This window comes from Pelobates fuscus, chromosome 12, assembly GCF_036172605.1.
Source record: "Pelobates fuscus isolate aPelFus1 chromosome 12, aPelFus1.pri, whole genome shotgun sequence".
In the NCBI taxonomy this organism is placed as follows: Eukaryota; Metazoa; Chordata; class Amphibia; order Anura; family Pelobatidae; genus Pelobates; species Pelobates fuscus.
The window spans coordinates 83,693,794-83,707,352 of NC_086328.1; positions in this window are offsets into that span (position 1 = coordinate 83,693,794).

The following is a 13,559-nucleotide window of genomic DNA, read 5'->3' on the forward strand; positions in this document are numbered from 1 at the left end:
GGAGAGGAGAGGGGAGGGGAGGGGAGGGGAGGGGAGGGTGGAATTGTGAGTGAAAACCCCTTTTACCCGAAGTCTGGGGATAGTTAATACAATGTTAAACAAAAATCTGCACACTAGTCAAGCCATAAGACTTGTTTTTCCCACAGAAATCACAAATTAGCAGTGATGTTGCATACAGAAAACACAGACTCAATTAATTTGCATATGCCCACCCAGAATCCTTTGCGGTAGTAACCTCACTGCAGATTTGTGATTTCTATGGGAAAAGCAGGTCTTATGGCTTGACTGGTGTGCAGATTTTGGTTTTAACATTGTATTAACTATATATATATATTTATTAGTACACACTGATAGGCATATATCTGTGGGTTTATATATTGTAATATCTATACACATTTGTGCTCAGAATTTCTAATACGTAATGGAATGTAAAAGGAGATGCAAAGTTGTTTGAGGTGTGCTGAAACGAACGTAGGCCACACTTTATTCCAAGTTACAAAGCAAGATTTCTGAAGTCTTGTCGGAGCTCCCTTTCTGGCCGAGGTATAGCGGTATTATAAATTGAGGATTTCCAGCGGCCCACTCTCTTAATGATTTGGACTGGTGTGTTAGAGCTTGATGCTATAGAGGCTGTGCCTATATACGGAAGGAGTGGCCAGAGAAGGAAGCAGGGTTGTAGCCCAACCTTGATAGTAGGGTTCTGACGTGGGGAATTAATTAGGCTGTGGTGAGTGGGTTCCCTTTGTGCAGTAATAGTGGAGTGTGAGGTGAGACAACAAGAGTATGTCAAGTATTTTGACTGGGCACCAAACATACTCAGTAGGGAAGAGGAGAATGATAGTTGGATAAGTGGTGTAATTGGTTTTAGTAGAAGGTAATGAAAGTATGTAGTGATTTTCTACTTTCTTTACATGAGAAAGTTTAAGACATGATTCAATATCTACTTGACGTATGACTGTGAACTCCCTAGGTCTGAGGAAACCGTAGAAAGCCATGAAGATGGCGGCTTTAATGACCAGATTTGTGTTACAGTCAAACAGGGATTTGTCCAGTAGGTCGCTAAGTAGCCTAAATATAGGACCATCTATCGGCAATCTGGTAGTGCCAGGGGGAAATGTAACCTTCTAAATACCCTTGAGGATTTTCTTAATAGGGTAGGAAGTTAATACTCAGTGCCCTAGTGTAAGTGAAGGTGCGTAAGTGCCTGTGCGTGGTGTAATAGCCCGTTTAATCCAGGATTAGCTTGTGGAACGGTGGTATCCTAGATGGTAAGTGATGGGCTGTAGGGAGTGCCTGGAAGAAGACCTGAAATTGAGAGCGTGAAAGAGCGTCAGCAGCTGTGTTGTGGACACCAGGAATGTGTATGCAGACTAGATGGAACTGAGAGGTTGCTGCCAGCCAAGTCAGCTTGCGAATCAGCCTCATAATAGTTAATGAGGATGACCGCCCCTTGTTAATGATTTCACAAGCTGCGGAATTGTCTGAGTAGCATTTAACTGCCTTGCCGGTCCAGAGATGACCACATGTATGGGCGGCGGCTATGAGGGGGTAGATCTCAAACAATGAAGATGTTACTCTCTCCCCGGAGGGTGGCTTTCCTGGGGTCCAGTGGCAGGCTGAGGTAGTTGGGAGTGAGAGACTCATCCCCCTCCTTATGACCTTCTCCTCCCTCTCTTGGAGGAAGTGACTCACGGTAGTAGCATCCTCCCAGCCTGCTACTGTAAGGCAAGTTAAAGTTGTGCAGTTAAAGGGCCACAGTGCCCGACTGGGCCCATGGTGCAGCTGCAGCACCGGCTGGCCCGTGAGGCAAATAAAAAAAAAAAATCGTGGATAGCTGGCGCATGGGGCAGCTGGCTTGGGTCCCCCAGTAGGAACTGGGCCCGGGGCAGTGGACCTGCTTTAAAGATGGCCTTGAACTATTGTCAGTCACCCTCTGATTGGGAATGTTATTGGAGATACAGCACCATATTAGATAGCATACCTACCTACAAGTCTACCCTTAAAAACCTTTAAAGTGCAAGAAATAAAATGAAATGCGCAGCAGCACTACAAAGTACGCCAAAGGAGATTTATTCACCCAGTAGACTCAGCAACGTTTCGACATGCACAGTATCTTTGTCAAGCTTGAGATCCATATAGCCACATACAGCTTAAATATCCTAATAATAACATCAATGAACTGGATACAAAAGTTAATTCTTCGCAGGATACTACATCCAAAGAAACAAAAGAGGGACATAGAAAAGTGCCATAACCACATTGAGAACAATGAATGAATGATCCATATAACTTAAAGCTTCTTTAAAAAAAGAAATTATGCTGTCACACTTAGAAGCACAATTGACTATAAATAAAGTTATGGATACATTAAAGACGTTGCTATGTACATAATGCAACATAATTGTTACATAGGAATGAAGTGCTTGTGTAGCAAAAAGGAAAAATAGTGACATGTCCCTTGTAGGTATGGAAATCCTAAACGGAAAAAGGGGAGAGATTAGAAAATAGTTTAATATATATATATATATATATATATATATTTATATGTGTGTGTGTGTTTAAAGGCCAAAGGCCTGTATTTGTGGGAAGAGTTAACGTTCCTATAAAAACCCTGCTTACCTTTGCCGTGCCGTTCATCCCACCCACCTTACCCTTCTACTTTAAATTCATTCTTCCTCGGGGGCCCTCTTTTTAGTACAGGCCTACCCTTTTGTCGGTATCGGCACAGCACTACCGACTTGTTCCATTAAATTATGTTATTGCACGGCTTATATGTTACCGACCACATATGTATATAAAATGCTGATATTCTTCTCCCCTCGACCACCTCAGCTACATTGGGTTTGCAGGACTGGGATACCGACCGGAACACCCACTGGAACACCAGCATCACCACAATGACCCCCTAACAATCCCCATTCCCAGCACCAACACCACCTAGAAGTGGGAAACCAGGACAGACTACCACGAGACTCCACACTTCCCACAAACACACAGCATGCAATGACCCAATCAATGATGCATCTCATACACATACACACTACAAACTACAATCAGACCAAGCCTCTTAGGACAACGATTGCACAAGCACTGTTTAAAATGTATTATTATGTCTCTTAAGTTGGCCTCTGCACAGGCCCTGTTTGTCGCTTACGGATAGTAACATCTAAGAAGGCTTCTGCGCAAGCCAGGCTTCTCACTCATAGACTCAACCACTAAGGTGGCTTTTGCACAAGCCTGGCACCCAAAGGACATGTTATGCCTTCCAAGACGGCTTCTGCGTAAGCCATAATGTTTTCATTGTTTATGATACCGCCTACTATGATACCAAAAATAAAGAAGTATATAAAAAAAAAATTGCTGATATTCTTAAAGTTATAAAAATAGGGAAAAAAACACGATTAAGGCCTTTGGGTTCCAGACAGTCCAACTTGTTGATCCAAAACACCTCACGTTTTTTTTGAACAATTTCTGGCTGTCGCCACCTGGAAACTGTATAGGTATAAAATCAATTGCTTGCCATTTCATCTGTGTAACCATGTGATTACTGGAACAAAAATTAGTTGGCACTGGTTTGTCAACTCTCTTAATGCGAACATCTGATCTGTGCTTAGATCATGCGCTTCCTGATTTTATTGGTGGTCTCACTAATATAAATCAGGCCACATGGGCATTTGATGAGATAGACCACAAAGATGAATTTACAAATGTAATAATGTTTAAGCGCAAATTGTTTGTCTGTACGAGGGTGTAAAAACAATGGCCCTTTGATCACTGAGACCCAGCAAGGAAAGTTGATGAATTTAGGGTTTGTCATATTTTGTCTGTCTGTTTTAAGCAAATGAAAGTAAATTCTTTTCGGATTTAGTTGTTTTTGTGCACAATGTTTACCATTGAAATCCTTTTTGTTGTCATTTCTAAATAACTGATACTGATGCAAATGAAAACACCAATATAGAAGAAGAATCAGATAGCATAATGATGACTATGGATGTCAACTCTTGGGATTGGGGAGCCCCTTATCAATTTTTGATTGCATTTGGAAGTGGCCTCTTCTTACATAATAAAGTAATACTAAAACTCATTGACTTTCTAAGATGATGTTAGAATTAAACCTCAATGAAGACACAACTCTTCTCCTCTTTTCTAGACTTAAAGGGACACTACAGGCACCAAGACAACTTTAGCTCAATGAAGCAGTTTTGGTGTATAGATCTTGCCCTTGCAGTCTCACTGCTCTATTCTCTATAGTATCCCTTTAATTTCAAAAGGGGAGGAGAAACGACACAAGGTGTACTGTCACGGCTAGTAATGTGGTCCAGCACGCAGAAACTATGTAAACATATACATAAGTAAGAAAAGGAAAATAACAGGATAGAGCGTTGGCCGGACTAATACGCTAGAGACAGAGAATGGTCAAAGGGAAAGCCGAGGTCAAGGAAGCCAGAAAATACTCAATACCGATAAAACAAGCCGAGTCAGGGAAACCAGATATCAGAATAACCAGGGAAAAGCCAAGGATCAGGATACCAGGAAATCAGAAACACGAAAATAGCACTCTCAGGAAATCAGGAAACTGAAACCACGACAGGGCAAAGTACTGGGAAAAACTAGGGGTTTAACCCCTTAAGGACACATGACGTGTGTGACACGTCATGATTCCCTTTTATTCCAGAAGTTTGGTCCTTAAGGGGTTAAATACCCCTCTCTAGGCTATGATTGGTCAGAGGGCGACCACTGACCCCAACACGTGCGTGTGCGTTGACGTCGTGACGTCACGCACACGTTGGTATAATTCTCGGGGGCGGAGCTACTCTTAGGCGCGACCACGTGGTCGGCGCCATGTTTGATTCGGGCGTGATGCCCGGAAGACCGGAAGGAGCGGTTCCCGGCTCGCCGATGAGCAGGTAAGCTCGTGTTGTCAGCGCGGCCGTGCCGGTCGGGCACGGCCGTGAGGCTCGGTGGGCCGGTGACCGCAACATGTACGAGGTTCACCTCTATTTTTCGCATCTATAGCTTGTAGAAAGTACTACATGTCGGTTTCGGTGATACTTCAATTTTGATAGTTATGGCTCGCTTCAGGTATGATGTGGACCTTTACCGACAAAAGGTCACTCCGGGTCATTCTAAGCTTAGCGTGTCTTTATGCAATCTATAGCTATATACGGAGTAGACCTTTCCGTTTCCAAATTACTTATAAATACTGTTTTCTTTAACCATTCTAGATGATATTTTTGATTTATCACTAAAATAATTCAGTGTCTGCAGACCCAGAAGGCACTGTAATAATATTGTAATAAATGAAACAATGACTCAAATAAATATAAGATAAAAGTGTATTGGATGAATGTAACAGAATGCAAAAATAGTCAGTAAATAATTAATCTTACCAAAGTATTACAGCATAAGTCCTTGTGTATGATGCTCTGCGTGCAAGTGAGAATGGAATAATGTTTGAATGAATGAATGTTAAAGAATGACAACGTCCTATCCTTTCTCCTTCAGTTAAATAGGCATTTTGTCCTCTATAAAGCAGCCCCCACCTGTGTGATTTTCCCAAAAAGGTTTTCTAACTTGTTACATGATGTAATGTATTGCATATCTAAGTTTGGGATATTCCCTAAATGGCTCGAGCTTGTAATTAGCTTACGAAGTGTTTTTGTATACATTTAACTGACAGCACATGTGTTTTGGAATATTCTCTAGAAGGCTCTTGCCTGTAATTAGCTTACGACGAGTTTTGTATACATTTGACTGACAGTACATGTGTTTGTTCTAATTTAATTTTAACCTTGTGGAAATGTCATTGAAAGTGTAACTTTTTCAAATCTACGCAAAAGTTAAGAAGCCTATTTCAGTCAATAGTCATTCAGTCAGTTTTTCATACAACCAAATGTACATTAGTATTAAATATATATATACATATATATATTGCAAACTGCACATTAAATAATGATCCATACTCCACACTCCCCCACTTGTTTTTCTTCTATGACAAAACCAAAAAGAAAAAACAAGAGAAAAACTGTGAAAAATCTAAAACAAAACAACACTTGTGCCAAAGAGAAGAAAAAGAGAGAGGAAAAAAAAAATTGAATAGCAAAAAGTCACATACAAGTGGTACCAGCAGAAACACAGGAATAAGAAATATAACACAGAGTGACGTAGTAAACTGTGTTAAAGCTACGTTAAAGTTCTTTAGAGATTTGATTGAAGAAGTCAAATACCAGTATCAAATCTGGAAGTCCAATAGAAGGAATATCAGCGACATAGCAAGAAATATAGTTCATGGAGAGTTCAGAATTAGAGTTCAGGTCGCAGAATGAAATAGCAATTTGCAGCATGAGATTCACCCATAAAATAGCAACAATAGACATTCACAGCAACCAAACAGGAAGTTTGAGAAGTAGGATAACCATGATAGCTCCTCAACTCCTTAGGTGTGTGCAAAGTTTAGGAAATCTTCGTCCGAGGTAGTATGCAAAGTCTTCATCCTAGTACCGATCGTACCCATAGACAGTAGAGCAGTCAGTAGGAATTCTTCTTAGAAATAGAAGTTCTTCACAAATAAGTGTAATAAAAGCAGCTGGATGTACGTTGACAGAGAAAGTTACTGATAATAGAGTGTAGCTGGTAAACCTGTCATCAGAATGTACCACTTAGTATTTAAAATAAAGAGACAGAAACGCCCAAGTGCTGTTTAAAAATAAAAGTAAGGAACCAGTCATGACATAGAAGAAAAGCAAAATGGAGATCTAAAAGAAAACAAAAATAATGTAAGATCATGGACACAGAATACAATCCAAAATCAATGAGGAGTGGGAAGCTGAGAGGGATCCAAAGATACAGAATAACCATTTAGTGTATATAATGGGAGAAGACGTTTATGCTTAGACTCTAAGTCCTCCAATACAGCCACCTTTTTACACAGATTACGATGTAAACGTTTGAAATAGCAACCACTGATACAGATGAATAAAAATAAAATCAGTTGTAAGAGAGAAATAACTACAACTGGATGCAACATTATATTAAAAAAATGTGTAGCAGTATTACTGTATCCCAAAACAGATTCCCACCATGAGGTCTGACCATCTTGTTTAACAGCAGCAGAGACCTGTTTAAGAATCCCTTGTTTATGTGTGACAGTAATTTGAGCTTGGTGCGAAACACTCTTTAATGAATTAAGCAATGTCGTAATTGATGTTGAGTCAGTTAACCATTTTTTCATCTCAGAACCCATACCCAAGGGCAAATCTGACATAGAAAAATCAACAATACGTTCCCATGATAAATCCAAACTTATGTTAGTAAGTTGAGGCATAGTGAAGTTCCATACTGAAGAAGCAATGTAAGACACAGAAATGGAATTACACCACGTGCCAGGCAATAAGTGAGTGCTGAGAAGGGATTCATCCATTGTTTTAAAAATAATTTGATCAGGCTGAAATAAGTGAAAACAAACACGATCTAACCCCAAGTAGTAGACAGGATTTGTAACATTAAATCGACCATGAAAACTACATTCATCCTGATTAACCCAACATGTTTCAGTAGTAGTTTTATATTGGGATGGAGAACATATATAAGAATTAGCATTCGAGTGACACAAGGAAATGTCTACAAGGGTCCAGTTGGAACTATCCGTACCCTGGGCTACCCATTGATGTGAAAGTTCAGGCAACAATAATGAACCATTAGACGGTAGGCCAATTGTAGCTAAACGATAAATAATAGCATCTTTGCCTGCCCATGGTATTAATGTTTGAATGGCACATCTTTCAAGTGAGCAGTCAGATAGAAGAACTTCCCACCACAAAAGATGAGTCATCGCAAAGTCAGTCACAGATTTTGAAGCAGCAAGACTCAACGAAGCAGGCCATCTACCAGACCATAAACTTTGCAACTGAAGTTTAAGATCGGCAGACAGATCAGCCTGAACCTGTGAACATAGCATTGCCCATGCAGTATCATGCGTAACATTGTAAACTGAGTCGACCAGAGTGTGAAACTTATCAGAAATAATCTCAGTTGTATCTACCATAACATGAGTTTGATGCTGTTGAAGCTTAACAATATTAGTATTAATACCATATTGGGTATCCAGACCTGTAGAAGTATGAGAGGCTAAAGAAGCAAGTTTATATCTTAGAATTTCTGAATTAATTTGTGCAGCTGATCCCATAACACTACCATATGTACCTAACCCAGTAGCTAAAATATCTCGTCTAGGGCGATGGTGTGATCGAAGTGATACATTATATAACATGCTTTCATGAAACCACCACTGAAAAGCTCTTTCCTGTACTGATACGAATGGCGTACAATTGGAATATTGTGTGGAAACCAACCATTTATTTAATTGTAAGTGCCAGGTAACCAAACGATATGAAACATCATATGCTACTTGTGTAGCAGAGTCTAAACGAACTTGAATAGGGTCACCTTCTTTAAATGGAGGTGTGGTAGATTCTGGTATAGGAGTAGAGGAAGATACAAAAGCTATAGGAGTAGAAGGTTGAGCTATTTCATCAATTCTAACTATAAACTGTGGAATACCATTGTCTGTACATTGCCATTCACCTACAGAATCAGAGGGGTTGGAAGTATCAACCAAAATAGTCGAAGGCATTGCAACCGAAGTAGAGTCCTGGACTTCTGGACTTCCACAGGTATTAAGATTATCCATGTTAGCCATAGGGCGGTGTGGTGTATCACCAAATTAATATAAATATTACACAAGGTTCGTCTACATTAAAAGGTATTTATTTAGAAGGCAACACACAATACTATAAATGTATAACACACAGCCCAGACCCACGGAGCAACAACCCTTTTAAATCTATCTATCTATATAGTAATCCCTTTCCCCACACGTTTGATCTCACCCACGGTTAGGCCTTCACATCTAGTAATGGCTCACTGCTGCAAGTTCAACATCACATCCACCAAGGAAGAAAAGGAAGCAATAGAGTATAACATGGTTCACCAAGATAGCACATGGCGTCTGCACATCTGCTCAGTAGAACAGCCAAGAAGGAACAGAGAGGAATGAGGATAGAGGGGGGAGTGGCTATCTCTTTCCTGACTTGTAAATTACCATATCAATTACCATATCAAAGTAAAGCTTATCCCCCTGTAAGAAAGATCTACATGAACTTGATCACATGACCCCTGGTCACCATGCTAGTTTGATGACAGAATGTCACCACAGGCGGCGGTTAGAATTATGAAAAATGCCAGAAGTAGTAGATTGCAAATCAATACTGCATATCAAACAAATATTTTTATCAAGATGCGGAAGTGCACCATATTCTGGAATCAGAAGATGGGTTTCATTAATAAACCATAGCTGAGCATAGTCAAATTTTGGAACACTTGCAATAAAAAGTGCAACAAATTGTGGGGATGCAGAACTATGAGAAATATGATATATGGGACGGTTAGATTTAACACTGTTACGCTGAAAGTTAGACAATAAGGAAAAGATAAGGTCAATGCTGGTAGTAGGGTGTGAGACTAAATATATAGGTTTAAAAGGAGCAAGCGCTTCAGAAGAAGTGACAAGACGCTTCTGCAGATTATGATTATCTGGATGCCAAATGTTAGTAAAGGTATAGAGCAAACACATCACTGTAACGCATCCCATCAAGCAACATGTCCAAGATGCCATAGTCTAATTTGTAGGTTATGAAAACCAATAAAATAATTAGTTATGATCAAACTGTAAGTTACGGACACCAAACTTCAAATATAACATGAAAAATGTGGATAAGGAGATTATTACACAACGTTACTATTTATTATTAGTAAATACATAAAAGTATCACACCATGCTAACATGCAACACGTGCAGAAAGTAGCCTAGCCAAAGCTAGTTTTGTACATCCGGTAGGACTGTTTTTATTTTTCTTTGTCCATATGAAGATTAGATGTAAAGGCGCCGATCATTCACAATGAACAGTAGAGTCTGGAACAGCCGTTCTAGAGTCTCAGTCCCTTTGTATACTTTCTAAAAAACAAAGTAAATATAGAATAACAAACACAGGGCTTTAAGAGCCCTTAAACAATTTAAGCTGCATTGCATGCTTGTAGACATTTAAACCATCTGATTTTTGAATAAGATAAACTGAGGGTCCCACTTTGTCCACAATAAGATATGGACCTTCCCAGCAATCTTTAGGAAATTTCCTAGGGTTTTTCTGTCCTTGTTTAAGCATGCACACAGAATCTCCCACTTGGTATTCAGTGAGGTCAGATTTGTTATAAAAATCACTTTTACTTTTTAAGGCGGACACCGCATCTGTGTGCAGCGCCTGTCATGTTATTTCAGAAATCGGAGAGAGTGTAGAATATCTAATCACTACAACTTGCAAACGGTCAAACCATGAATTAAAGTCCACATTCCTCATGTCACCGTAACAGATGGTCATAACATGAGAAATGTTACTTGGTACAAGAGTGAAAATTAACTCCCGCACTGCTGGATCCAATTTAAGGTCAGCTTGTATTTCAGAACGTTTTTCTGAAGAAGTAGCCCCATTAGTAAGAGCAGCAAGGAAAACAATTACTCTGTTAGCAGTTTCTGTGATTGACTCATTAGGAATTTCCTTCAATTTGTCATCTGATAACACTTCGTTAGCCTCTAATTGAGGACCACGTGTTATAGGATTACAAGGAACAAGATCAGTTTTAGAATGTTCAATTGGCAATTCTGGATACAAATGTGTATACGTGGGAGGAGCAGTGGGGACAGAAGTTACTTGTGAAGGAAACTCAATATTTTCATTGTTATGCTCCATCCATATTGCATTGTCGTCTTCATTAATTAAAGCAGAAGGAAGATCGACTGACAAGGTGGCAATCTGATACCATTTGTTTTCATGAGCAACAGGGGATTTTTTAAATATAGCACTTCCCCGTGCTTTACCTCCTAGTTTTAAAGAAGGAGAGTGCTTTGTACGCAGGCATTGTAAGGTGTCTACAGCTTGATCAAGAATTATATTTTTGGATTCTAACTTATGAACTTTATCTTGTAAGAATCCAGCAGTGTGAGCTGCATTTTGTGCCTGGGTGCGGTAATCTTCTATTTGTACATGCAGCGTATTAATAAGAGAAGCTTGCAGATTAAAACTAACTTGCAACTGTTCAATCATTTGAAGGGACATTAATAGCATATCTAGTAAAGCTTGCAAACTTCTACCCTTTTTTACTTTGTCATCTTTAAGCTGCATTAATGAGGGTAATACTTGAAAAATGTCCTCTAGAAACAGTGCATCACTTATATTTTCGCCCAACTTAAATGGACCTCCATATTTTTTAATCCAACATTTTATAAATTCTTGAAACACAGAAGGGAAAGAAAACAAAACAGGGGAATCAACGGATCTCTGTTCAGTATTTAAATCAATAGGGTCACTTGAACTAGTTTCAAGATTACCTATCCTATTTGGAAACTTAAAGAAAGACATACTTACAAAACGAGAATCCTCCCGGCAACTGAGTACACCGTGTTCTCCACTGCAAAAGACACGACTAAACCTCCCAAGGACGAGGCCCCCAGAATGTCGGTTTCGGTGATACTTCAATTTTGATAGTTATGGCTCGCTTCAGGTATGATGTGGACCTTTACCGACAAAAGGTCACTCCGGGTCATTCTAAGCTTAGCGTGTCTTTATGCAATCTATAGCTATATACGGAGTAGACCTTTCCGTTTCCAAATTACTTATAAATACTGTTTTCTTTAACCATTCTAGATGATATTTTTGATTTATCACTAAAATAATTCAGTGTCTGCAGACCCAGAAGGCACTGTAATAATATTGTAATAAATGAAACAATGACTCAAATAAATATAAGATAAAAGTGTATTGGATGAATGTAACAGAATGCAAAAATAGTCAGTAAATAATTAATCTTACCAAAGTATTACAGCATAAGTCCTTGTGTATGATGCTCTGCGTGCAAGTGAGAATGGAATAATGTTTGAATGAATGAATGTTAAAGAATGACAACGTCCTATCCTTTCTCCTTCAGTTAAATAGGCATTTTGTCCTCTATAAAGCAGCCCCCACCTGTGTGATTTTCCCAAAAAGGTTTTCTAACTTGTTACATGATGTAATGTATTGCATATCTAAGTTTGGGATATTCCCTAAATGGCTCGAGCTTGTAATTAGCTTACGAAGTGTTTTTGTATACATTTAACTGACAGCACGTGTTTTGGAATATTCTCTAGAAGGCTCTTGCCTGTAATTAGCTTACGACGAGTTTTGTATACATTTGACTGACAGTACATGTGTTTGTTCTAATTTAATTTTAACCTTGTGGAAATGTCATTGAAAGTGTAACTTTTTCAAATCTACGCAAAAGTTAAGAAGCCTATTTCAGTCAATAGTCATTCAGTCAGTTTTTCATACAACCAAATGTACATTAGTATTAAATATATATATACATATATATATTGCAAACTGCACATTAAATAATGATCCATACTCCACACTACAAACTATTAATTCTACATGGAAGTACCAATAAAGGATAAGCTGCTTCTACAGCTACTTTGAGACTGCTACTTTCTGAGATAATCTGTGACGCAGACAAGATTGCTCCGGAAACCATCAGGACTAATTTTACTACCTATAGCCGCCAATATCTATTCAGACTCTATATGCGAGGCAGCTTCCCGGACTTACTTCAAGACTTTCTCAAAGTACTATTGGCTTGGTGTGGCACCCAGTAGAGTTGCAGTTTTCCTATACCAACCTTCCTTTCTTGCCTGAATACTACCCATAAGTAATTGTGCCAGAAAAAAGCATTCATAGTTACCATAATTTTCCTTTCTGTCTATATTCCTTGGCCGCATCAGACTCCCTCCCTTTTGCATTATGATTAGACAGGAATTTAGAGTGAAAGGAACATAAGGATATTTGTAATTGTTTAATTTCTTGTCCATGCAGCTGAGGGGAGAGCCTCCCACAAATGATGCTGCTGAATATAATAGCCAGGAAAAGAAAATTACAGTAGGAAAACATTTGCTTATTTATTTTCCTTTGTCTATTTTGCAGTTAGGTATATGACTTGAAAGTTCTGCTGATGCCTGACAGTTAGTGATGTACCGAACTGTTCGCCGGCAAATAGTTCCTGGCGAACATAGCGTGTTGGCGTTCGCCACGGCGGGCGAACACGTGCGTGGTTCGATCCGCCCCCTATTCGTCATCATTGACTAAACTTTGACCCTGTGCCTCACAGTCAGCAGACCCTTCCTCCCAAACCCTCCCACCTCCTGTACAGCATCCATTTTAGATTCATTCTGAAGCTGCATTCTTAGATAGAGGAGGGAAAGTGTAGCTGCTGCACATTTGATAGGGAAATGTATAGCTAGGCTAGTTTATTCAGTGTCCACTACAGTCCTGAAGGACTCATCTGATCTCTGCTGTAAGGACAGCACCCCAAAAAGCCCTTTTTAGGGCTAGAACATCAGTCTGCTTTTTTTTTTTTGTGTGTAATCTAATTGCAATTGCCTGCCTGCCAGCTTCTGTGTCAGGCTCACAGTGGATACT